Source organism: Mercurialis annua, linkage group LG2 (assembly GCF_937616625.2).
Source record: "Mercurialis annua linkage group LG2, ddMerAnnu1.2, whole genome shotgun sequence".
Classification (NCBI taxonomy): Eukaryota; Viridiplantae; Streptophyta; class Magnoliopsida; order Malpighiales; family Euphorbiaceae; genus Mercurialis; species Mercurialis annua.
The window spans coordinates 3,833,147-3,845,751 of NC_065571.1; the positions used below are offsets into that span (position 1 = coordinate 3,833,147).

Here is a 12,605-nt window from a genome sequence, read left to right on the forward strand (position 1 = left end):
AGTATATTAAAAGTCACAACAAGTGACAAAAAAACTCAAAAAAATTTACAAAAAAATACAATTTGGCTATTATTGCAACAAAAAAATACAATTTGACTATCATTATAAAAGTTAAAAGGTTTGGTTTTTTTCACCATTAAGCCTCAATACAAAACAATGATGGAAAAAAAAGATACAAAGACATTTGCAAACTTCAACAATGGCGGGGTGTTACATTCATAAAAAAAAATGGCGGAGTGTTACAAATAACTATAAACCAAATTGATCGCTTATAGAAAAACTATTGAGAGGCAATACAACATGACCAATGTTCAATTTTCAGGTAATCATTTAAAGAAGCTAAACATTTTTTTTTTGTAAGTTTATTGAAAAAATTTAAAGTTCACAAATTTATTTCAATTTAAAATTTTGCTGAAATTTATTTAATTTTTTTCAATCTATATAATTTTTTTTTGGATAAATGCTTGTTTATTATGCTAAACCACAAGAAGTGGAAGGTAAAGGGAGAATCAAACAAATAAGATCATTTTACAAAGCAATTCAAACATCGAAACACATCGCTACTTAAAAAAGGAAACCGAGGATGAAATGAAGAATATTTTGTGTCAATTTTTCAATCTATATAATTGTGTCAATTTTTCACCTCAAAATAATATTCAGTGCCTATTATGTATATTTTGAGCTTAAAATTTGTTTTTTTACTTCACCATTAAAAAGTATAGAATTTATAGTAAAATTGTCTGTTACTCTTTATTTTTTTAGTTAGGAGTTAGATTTTTTAGTTTCAAAAAATAAATCCTGCTAATCAAAAAGTTATTATAAAAGTTAAATTGGAAATTGAGATTTAAGTGATGAAAGATCAACATAACAAAATTAATTAAAGAAATGAATTTTTTTATAAAATAATTATTAAATTATAAAAGATTTAAATTTATTATAATTTTTTAAATAAATTAAAAATATTTACCCTTTCTAGACTATTAAGTCAAATTTTTATTATAGAATTTCATTTTGTTATGGTATGCTTTTGAATGGAATTATCTATTTATTATTTATCTCGTTTCCTTTTAAACTGTTTAATTAAAAGTTGTAATTTTGTTCGCCTACAAAAGTTGAGTAGTTCAAATGTTCTATCAGTGTGATTATAATAGATGCTTATATTTGTGGAGTTTTTTTTATTGAGTCTACTCTTAATTGATAAATGCTTCTGCAGTCAATTTTAACTAAATCTTTCATGGAAAAACGAATCATATCTGGTTTGTCAGATATAAAAACAGCGGTAGGATCGGAGAAGAGTGCCACCGGAATCGTAGGTTGATGAATTTTGAATTTTGATTTATTTAATTTGTAATAAAATTAATTATATCCTTAATTATTACATAGGACTTATTTGAATTTTTTGAAAGTTAAATGATCTGTTTGATTTTTTCTAAGTGAAAAAGAACATTATTTTATTTTTCTATTTAGTTGTTTTGAATGGCTGCATCCTTAGAGTCAGAGTAATAAAATTGTTCAAAATTAAAATTTTGGGGTATAATAAAATTTAAAAATATAAAATAGGATACAATCGACAGTTTTTCAATATTAAGGTGCTACTTAAAAAAAATTCAAAAGTTTGTGCTTTCTGAATAATTAGATCCAAATCTTATAATGTAGGTTAAGGTAAGTTAAGAGTAAGGGCCAATGCACCTGCCCAATATTGCTTAATGGGACCCAATAATCTTTGTGATTTAGGGTAGGATTAGAGATCATGGATAAGACTATAGTATATATATCACATTAATGTTTGCTAAGGTTTGGCTTTTAATGAATCATGTGAGAAATTGGTATTGCTTAATTAGTTCCTATTAGCTTCTGCGTAGTGTAATTTTACTTTTCTTTTAAAAAAGCTTCGATAGACACTATTCAGAATTCACAACTAATTGCTTAATTGCATATTTAATCTTCAAAATCAGATGCTATATAAAGCAATTTAGACAATATTCTAATAGTTAAATAGGAAAATCACAACTTAAATTATAAACATAATTAATTGAATGCTATTAAAAAGATTATAGAGGCAGAAAAAACCCTGAATTAAGAGTGTTTATCTTATATAATGGTTGTGTCATGTCATATTTATGACAAGCAAATGAGTATTTGTGATAGGAAATTTTTTAATTACTTTTTAACTATCAAATTTTTCACATGTCTAACATATTATTAGTTTGTTGTATAAATAACATGGCACAATAATTATATTTTATAAAAAATACGAAGGATTTTGTTTGGTTTTATATCAAACTTTCAGGCATTTTTCACTTTTTTAAAATTTAAGACTTTGATTTGATTTTGGATCAGAAAATATGGAGCAAACTAAATAAAATACCGAAACCAAATTTTTTTACAAAAATAGTAACGACTTGGTTTTCCATTTAGTTAACTTCGGCATCGTCGGTTTTGATCGATTGAAACATAAATTGATGAAGCGACCAATACTTAGCCCTATTAACATATGCTATTTGATTTTTATTTATTGATCTTTATAAATCAATTGAGATTCATCCAGTCTCAGGACTTTTATATTTTTAATCAATAAGTCTTTATCTTAATATAAATGGAACGAAATAAAAATTACAACTATGCCTCGTTAGTTAACATTCATAATTGGCCAATAGGCTCAAAAACTAGTTACCTTTACTACTTTTTTTTCAATAGCACCACGACGTTGTAATTTCGTCAATTGCATCCTATTTCGTATTTTTATGTTTCAATAGCACTCTAAATTAGAAAAAAATAGATGATTTTATTATTATAAGGATAAAACTTTATAAAACAACCAAATTTAAGGGTCATTTTATGCCTTTTTTATTTGGCTAATTTTTAACAAGCCCATTAACTTAAATTACAATCAAACAAGCCCTCTTCTCCACTAATTAAAAAAATATATTTTTCCCGACATCTCTTCCGGAAACTTCCTCGACCCGCTGCCGCTTTCCATTACGGAAGATCGTCTTCCATGGAAGACCAACTGCTTCTAGTCTTCGATTAGGGAAAACAAGCAGGTCGTCTCTGGTAGCGGTGGTAACGGAAAACGGCGGCGACATGAAGGGAAGCGGTGTCGGAGACAATTAATATATATATTTTTTTATTTTATGAAGAAGATGATTTGTACGTATAATTTACAACATCATATAATATTTAGAATTTTTGAAAACTGTGTAGGATTTATTTTAAAATTTATCCAAATAAAAAGAGTTTAATTTGATATTTATTGAAACGTAAATATGCGAAATATGGTACAATTGATGAAGTTCCAACGTTTTTGAAAAAAATCTAAAGGTGAGTAGTTTTTAAATATATTAGCGTTTACAATTTACAATGAAACAACAAACATTAATTTACATGTCACTAAAAACCAAGTCAAAGTATAATTTAACTGAGAAAATATGCTTAGACTCTCACTTGTTCGTTGATGAAGTATAATCTTTTCACAACTGGTATATAAATTGCAAACGTTAACTAACAACATGTTGTAATTCTTTTTATTTTTGCTAAGATAAGGACTTAACAATTCAAAAAATTAAATTCCAGCAACATGACAAATTTTAGTTAATTCATAAGAACTCGATAAATAAAAGAAAAAATATAAGGCTTAATCACCAAAAAAAACTCTCACCTTTTAGCCCCTTTTCAGTTGCACCCTGACGTTGCAATTATGTCAGTTGCACCCTAATTCGCACCTTTGGATTTCAATTCCACCCTCAAAATTAAATTGGACTCTTTTTCACTCAGGAAAATTTCATAAAAACCCTTATAAAGTACTCGTTTGAATTTTTTTTCACATAAAAAGTTAAAAATTGATGACTTATTTAAACTTTTTTCGAATGAAAAAGAGATCAATTTAGTACTTGAGGGTGGAATTGAAAACCAAATATGCGAATTAGGGTGCAACTGACAAAATTGCAACATCAAGGTGCATTTGAAAAGGGGCTAAAAGGTGGGGTTTTTTTCTTATGTAAGCCAAAGTATAATACAAGGACCTTTCAGAATGGATTTTGCCTTTGCTTAATTAGCAAAGATAAACCTATATTAACAGCCTAGCTAGTTAGGATTAGATAGCTAGTTTTCAACTTGCGGTCTATTATGACTAGGATTAAAACCTTATCATAAGTATGTAATGTACCTAATTAATTGAGTGTCAATTTAAAGTGTTTATCCCACATAACGGATATGCAACGTCATTTTTACAACAAGTCAATAATAATTTGTGATAAAAAATCTTTATTTATTGTTTATTTTTTTATTATTAAACATTTGCACATGACTAACGTCTCATTGGTTTATTGTACGAATGACGTGACGCAACCGTTGCGTTTGTATAGTTATTCGTCAATTTAATATTTTGTCCACCCACTAAACGGAGACATCTTGTCCTTAAAGGCTTGATTTTATTGGCAGGCTACACATTCCCTTTTACTACCTTTAATTTGTTGCTGTAGGCATGACGGCTTTCAAAGTTTCAATCATCACAGAAGCACTTTATTTGTTTTTTTTTATCAATAATATACTCCCTCCGTCCCAATAGAGTTGTCCACTTTACCTTTATCACACAGTTTAAGAAAAGCAATTATTGTTCATGGATTTTGCAAAATTTTCCTTACTTTTCTTGTCATATCCCTATTTAATATAGGGTCCACTTTCAATTTACCCATTAGTAAATTTTAAATAGGGGTGATATAGGAAAATTGAGTGTAAAAGTTAGTTACTTTTTGAAAGTGGACAAGTATTTTGGGATAAAAAAATTTCTCAAAGTGGACAACTCTATTGGGACGGAGGGAGTAGTATGCATCAGTGTTAGAAATTAATTAAAATAACATTTTTAAAGAAATTCACCAACAAAAGGCTGGGTTGAACCCCTGACCTTCCGAGAAATGTACGGTAAGTGGCTACACTCTAATGTACGAAGCACTTCATAGCAAATAAACAAATGAAGCACTTCATTTGTTAGTTGTAAAATTCGATTTGCATCCTATAAATTCATGAAAGTTTCGGTATTGGTGGGTCGGATACCCGTTTGATCCGTTTGCACCGAGTTCGATCAGTTAATTTTTTGAGAAAAATTAATAAATACCCTACATGTCTATATTTAATTAGATTTTTACTGTTGACCAAAAAAAAGTTGATGACATACTTTTTAAATTTCCAAATTGCACAAATAACTTTATGATATTTGAGGATTACTGTCAACTATAAAAAAGGAAGGAAGTGGTTACAAGAATCAAAATCTCCTACAAAATCTCAAAGCATAAATATATAGCAATTAATATTTAACAATCTTTAATAATCCTTAATTATAGTAACTGATAATTTGAATTATATGCCATAAACGGTAAAAGGAAAACCAAAAAAACAAAATGATTAAAAAATTAAAACAACAAGCATTTGAGAAACAAAAAAAATCCAGCAAAACAAGAAATTCATCAACTCATCATAAGCAATCAACAAATATAGCTCAAATGGTATAAGTGCTAGGCAGCAAATTGCTAGGTCGTGGGTTCGATTCCTCCCACAAGCGCTCTCCCCTCCCCAATTATCAAAAAAAAAAATATGAATACACAATATAAATTTATTTATTTTAAAAAAAATTTATATACTATCAATTTACATGTAGTTCATTAATAAATTAAATTTAATAAAAAAAACTATTAACATCATAAAAACATTTTTAAATAAATCTAATAATAATATATCCTAAAATTAACAGTACACCAAATTAGTTAACTGTCAGTTAACCAGTAGTCACTTATTAGTTAACTTTAATTAATTAAAAAAAGATAATTAACATTATGTATTCATATTTTAGATAACCAACACAAGTATAGTTAACTAATAGTTAACCGTTAGGAAACATATAATTACCCCCTAATTATTTTCAAAATTATTCAAATATAACAAAAAACAATTGAACATCAAATTTCAATTATTTTAAAAATAATCATACGTATAACAATAACTGTTAGTTAACTATTAGTCACATATTAGTTAACTGTAATTAAAAAAAGTAATTATCAATATATTCATGTTTTATATAAAATCATACAAAGTTAGTTAACTATTAATTAACCATTAGAAAACATATTGTTAACTTTAATTATTTTTACATCATTGCTAATATCTCAATTACAATAAAAAAAGACAACAGTTGCCGGCCACCGCGCCTTCATTCATCGTTCGTTTTCGTTCATCGTTCGCCTATCTTCGTCCCACTCCAACGACTGCTTTCTTCGTTCAACTCAAACCGCCTTCGTTCATCGTTTTCTTCATCAGTTTGACAGAAAAAAACTGCAATATAAAAAATAACAAAGACGATTCAAAACTTTAGAAATGCTTGCAGAATTAAAGTTTACCCAAAGTTAACTATGAATATATTAAAAAAAATAAGATTATTGATGTACCATTAGTACACCATTGGTTAACCAACAAAAAAATCAAGTCATATAATTACAAATCAAAAACTGTTGTTGCGTCGCGGATCTGATCCCCAATTCCGATTTATTCATCATGGCGACAAGAGGTCCTTCATTTTTTTGTAAAATAAAAACACTGGTTAACTGTCAGTTTACACATAGTTAACCATTGATTAACTATATCTAATAAAAAAATAATATTAACATCATAAATTCTTGAATTCGAGATCATTTATCAAAATCACCAACAAACAATTCAAAAATATCCTTAAAAATATATTATAAACAACATAGTAATTAACAACAGTCTACAATGATGCATACAAATTCATTCACAACAAAAAGCAATAACAAACAAAAAAGACAACAAATAACATTGCATATATACATAGAAATAGATAAAAAATAGGGAATAAGATAAAATATAAAAAAATACCTTTACAACAATAACCATATCAACAACAACCATATCCTTTCGATTATCAATGATATTCAAATCTTCGAAATCGCTATTATCATCTTCTTTCCGATTAAGAACTTTATGGTTCTTTTGCCGTCAATTTTTTTTTATTTAGAAATTGAAAGTTTTTTAGTAGACAGATATTTTGCCAAAACCTAATTTTGACCATTATGAAATTAATTTTCTTCTAAATTCAAATTGAATGAGAAGTTTCAGTGAATGGGTTAATGGAGAGAATAAGTGGAGAGAATAAATCGGAGAAGGTTTATGAAAAGGATTTGTTTGTTGGGAAAGATTTGGTAAATGAGAAGATTGAGTTAATTTCGGAGAGAATCTAGGAAAAATCAATCACAAATGGTAACATGCAAGGAAATTTTGGTTGACACGTAATAATAACTTTGTATTTTGACAATTAAATATTTGTATTCGTGCAAAGGAACAATCATAAATTCAAATTCAATTTTTTGAAACCGTAAAATGTTAAATGGGTTTTTGTCAAAGTAATATTGAGATTAATTAGGTCCAATATAGTATCTAGGCTAATTTTCTCTAATTTTTTTCACCAATTGTAGCCTGTATTCGATTCGATATTGGACTCGCTTTCATATGTCTGGATTTAAACTAATATTTTCTAGTTAAATTCTATATAGATATGAAAAATTCAATATGAATCTAATTTATGGACCAAACTTATATATTCTATCTTTCTAAAAAAAGACAATTGTCAACTTTGTCATTCTCACACGGTTTAAAAAAAATAAAATTTAACAATTTAAATTTTGCTAATTTTTTTATTTTTTCTATTATACACTTGTTAAATTTATGACCAATACAATATCTAAACCGAATTCAATAAAATTTAAACTTATGTGTAAAATAAACCGATCGGATTGGACCTGGCGTAAATTAGCCAAACTTGGGCTATGATCTTGTGTACAAGTTTGAATTTATTTGAAACTAGAACGAAGCCCTCGCGATGCTTCGGGCCATAATTTTGATACATGTACTCATTCAAACTTTTCTCAATAGCTTTTATTTCCTCATGTTTCTGCCAAGCCTGCAAGTGAAATCAAATTATATGTCAGCTGAAGCCACATATTTATCTCAAATGGAGAGTTATTTCAATTTTTTTATAGAAACTGAAACTACATAAGATTTAAAATCATAATATATCCATGGAAAACTACAAATATAACTCGTAATGATAATCTCCGTATATTAGAAAAAGATGAGGCAGCAGTGTCATAACAAATGAATATACATGCAAACTGAAGTTTTATTATGCACATGATGTTCAAAACTATCATAAAGATGAAATACATCTTGGTTATAATAGACGTTCCTATATTTTGCTAGCATGATCTCCAATTATGAAATGATACAAATTCTAATTATTTGACCTTATTATCGAAGAATTTAATACAATGCAAATTAAAATAAAAATTATGAATGTATGACGTTTGACAAAATAAAAGTACCATTATTAAGCTTATGTCAAATAAAATGGTACAGATGGCATAAATCATTGTACCATGTACCAAACCTTACTCAACTCTGATAACAATCATACTATAGAGATGAGGTTTTGCTGCACACCCTAATTGATAAATGGCAACAAACATCAGATTCAGATTAATGTAGCGTTTAATTTATAGGCTTTAATAGCTTTCTAAAGCATTAATCTTTGCATTCTTACCAAAATTTGGCTTGAATACACCCCGTTCGCCTATTCACCTTAGATTTGCTCTCCGTAATGCATCGTCAAACTCGATGACCTTCAATTACCACAAACATAGAATCGCAGTTAAAATTCTAAAACATAAACTTCACGATAGTGTAGAATTTAATTAAATACAATAATTTAAAAAATTACACATTAAATTTCAAATTGCAAGGTGAAACTGCCAATAAAATAGTAAAATGTAAAGTGGACATGAAAATTTAGCAATTGTAAACACTAAACTAAAAACTAAAATAAGAACACAAATTAAAATCAAAAGTAGGAGCAAATTCAAAACCTTAAACTACCAATTGAAATCCAAACATCTATCAATACATTAACAACCCTACTTCAAAAAATATCATTATCTCAAATTCAATCTCAAAACATCAAAAATTAGTAAAACTCTAGGAATCAGCTTAGTACCATTGATAATTTTACGAAAAGATCTGCAATTCTATCATTCCATGATCTAAATAAGCCTTATATAATGAAGAATCAAATTGGACATTTACTCAATATACCTCTTTTCACTTTGCCTTTTCAGAACTCCGTACTAATTATCAATTTAAATAACATAGAACAAAATAAACCAAAAGCACAGCGAAGAAATGAACAAAAACAAACACTAAAATAGAAATCTAACATAAAAGATCAAATATTAAAATAAAAATCTAACATAAAAAATCAAACACTAACAGAGGGTATACTTATTATCAATATTTTCAATTCAGAAAAACATTCACTCACAATAAACTTATGCCTATGGATTCCAATTATCTTGATGGACATCTATGAGTAACCTTCATAAAAAAATTTGTCCCCAATTAAGTTTAATCATCATGCAATTTGTTGATAATAAATCCATAAATAATTTGATTATAAACTTGAAAATAGGTTTTGATATTAGAAGATGTGAGATTAAAAATGCAATATACTTATCTCTAAATTCAAGATGAATTAAAAATAACAATAGCAATTATCATCAAATAAACAGTTATTGTTGTACACACTTGAAAAAAGCTCGTAAGCCAGAGATTTAGAGAGAGCAAAAAAAGTATAATGCACGATGATTAATAGTAGCAAAACTCCATGGATAAAGCACAACCTCCTAGCCGACCATTCAGCATTATTTGTGCAGCCTCCACAGCTCTAAGCACTATCAAAAAAACTCCATAACTCTCTTAGACTGGTTTTGTGGGACTCAAACGATGTCGTGGTGGACGTTAATCGTGATGGACGGCGGGCGGCGGTGGGTGATGAAAGAGAAAAATACGAAACTAAATGATCTTATAAAATTTGGAACAAAATTTAGAGTAAATTCTTTTTTGAAGAACGATAGAGAGGAAGATGGATAAGAACGACAGGAGCAATAGAAAGATACGATTGAAAAGAAAAGGGGGATTGAAAGAGTAATTAGCAAAAAAGAACGGGTTAAAAAAGAAACTGAGATAAGACACAAACGGTATACTCAGATTTTTAAAGGGTAAAGTTGCCAAAACACTGTTCCTGCTACAGTGTTTTTGGTCCAACTTTAATGTAATGTAATAGATGTTTACTAGTCTCTTGCAGTATGAAAATTTAAGGAAAATTTTGAATTCCACATGTAAATAAATATAATAATGGAAAAATTACACAATTTATATTTTTTTATTATATACTCCCTCCAATTTTTTAGTTGTCCATTTAACTAAAATTGTAAATATTAAAAAAGTGGGTTTTTGTCTTAAATTATGAGAGTAAATACTCAAATAACCCTACTATTTAATAAATGTTTTTATAAATTGAGTCATAAGTCATTTATTAGGGGAGGGATAAATTTGGAAGATACTAGTTAATGTTATCTTAAATTTCTAAAAACACAACTATTGATGAAAAAACACATTTGTCTAAAGTGACAACTAAAAAAAATGGAGGGAGTATTTTTTTGCAAAAATATTTATTTTTTATTTTTTAACAAAAGTACTCCTTTTTTCTATATATTTCTAAAAAAGCTAGTTTTTTCGGCCACGTGCTACGCACGTTAACGATATTTGTATGACTCGTTTTTTAATATTATAATTGTATATTTTTTTAATAATATTATTATTTAAATTTTATTAGACTTGTGTTTTTTTATTTGTTTTTGTTTAATTATTATATAAAATTTTAATTTTTTTATTGGAAATGTTAAAAAGTTAGAATTAAGCAATAGATTTAATTTTTCATATTGTTGTTATTAAAAAATGATAATATAATTGAAGCAAATTTATATTATTTTTCATAGTAAATAATTAATAAATATAAAAATATTAAAGTTTTAACACAAATATTATAATTTGATTATTTAATATTAGGCTTAATCACAATAAAATGCCAAACGTTTACGCGAGGGGTCAGTTATAGCCAAACGTTTAAAAATCGGCACATATAGCCATTTTTGACTATTTATGATTCTTTTATAGCCATTGGTGAATCGAACCGAATTTTATACCAACAAAGCAGCCATGTCATCGCCTAATCATCAAAACGGCGTCGTTTTAATTCATAAGTGTCATATTTGAACCCAAATCAAACTTGGTTCGATTAAAAACAATTAAATTTTATACTAATCAAATTAAATATGGGTTTTCTCCATTATCTGGGTCTTCTCCTTCAATGGAGAAGACCCAAATTTTGGGTCTTCTCCATTGAAGGAGAAGACGATCTGTGGTTCTTCCCCTTCAATGGAGAAATCCAGATTTGGGTCTTCTCCATTGAAGGAGAAGATCCAGATCGGTCTTCTCCATTGAAGGAGAAGACCAGCTATGGGTCTTCTCCATTGAAGAAGACCGAGCTGGGTCTTCTCCTTCAATGGGGAAGACCCAATTTCTGGGTTTCTCCATTGAAGGAGAAGACCCACAGCTGGGTCTTCTCCTTCAATGGAGAAAGACCAAATCTGTTGGTCTTTTCCATTGAAGGAGAAGACCAGTGCAAGTCTTCTCCTTTAATGGAGAAGACACAGATTTGTCTTCTCCATTGAAGGAGAAAATGGACAAGACAATTTTTTTATAATAATTTAATTTTGATTTAATTATTATGTGGTTTAATTTTTTTTTTTGAATCGAGTTTGGTTTAGTTTAAATGTGGTACATATGATTTTAGTTTAATGTTGGTGATGACATGGCTGCCTTGTTGTCAGTAAAATCCGGTTCGATTTACTAATGGCTATAAAAGAAGCAGAGATAGTAAAAAATGGCTATATGTGCCGATTTTTAAACGTTTGACTATAACTGACCTCTCACGAATACGTTTGGCATTTTATTGTGATTCAACCTGAAACTCGTCATATTCTTTTATATATAGTGATATATCTGTGCAATTCCTTTTAGGATTAGGAATTTAACACATAATGATAGTTGTTGCACAATTCCTTTTAGGATTAGAAATTTAATATATAATGATAGCTACTGCGATAATTATTTTTAATATGTTTTCTTTATGGATTAGGAATGTCATCTTTTCTATTTGTTAAGTATAAATATTCTTATATGTCACAATTAGGAATATCAACTTGAATAAAATATGTAGAGGGTAATAGAAGTGTTCCCCCGCGAATACACTTTTATATTTACTAGTTTCGCATTACGTGCTATGCATGTGGCTCGTAACGTAACTTGTCAATGTATATATTAATAAATCTATTATAATTATATCAATTTTTTAGTTATAATTAATATTAAATTAGTTAAGAATTTTTGTAAAAGTAAATATAATATGTTCGGTTATGAAATTTTTTTCCATACTGAATTTATTCTTTTTTTGATTTTATAATAATTATAATTAAATAATTAATTTTATTTTATTAATAATATCTTTAAAAATAACAAGATAAAAATTTAAATAATAATATATTGACCAAATACAGTATTTTAATTTTGTAGTTAAATCAAATTAAAAGATAGGTATTCCTACTAATTTGGAGACAATTTTGTTATTTTTACATACTAAAAATTAA

General features: G+C 27.7%; 2 long non-coding RNA genes across 2 annotated transcripts; both read right to left on the reverse strand.

Moving 5' to 3' along the window:
- Nucleotides 1-6,076: 6,076 nt before the first annotated feature.
- On the reverse strand, nt 6,077-7,452 carry LOC126670289 (uncharacterized). Its single transcript, XR_007638706.2, has 2 exons — nt 6,886-7,452; nt 6,077-6,324 (listed from the first exon to the last, which is right to left on the reverse strand). It is a non-coding gene; the product is annotated as an uncharacterized LOC126670289 (long non-coding RNA).
- Nucleotides 7,453-7,853: 401 nt separating this feature from the next.
- On the reverse strand, nt 7,854-10,040 carry LOC126669733 (uncharacterized). The gene is made up of 3 exons (XR_007638542.2): nt 9,738-10,040; nt 8,606-8,684; nt 7,854-7,966 (listed from the first exon to the last, which is right to left on the reverse strand). It is a non-coding gene; the product is annotated as an uncharacterized LOC126669733 (long non-coding RNA).
- Between the last annotated feature and the right edge of the window lie 2,565 nt (nt 10,041-12,605).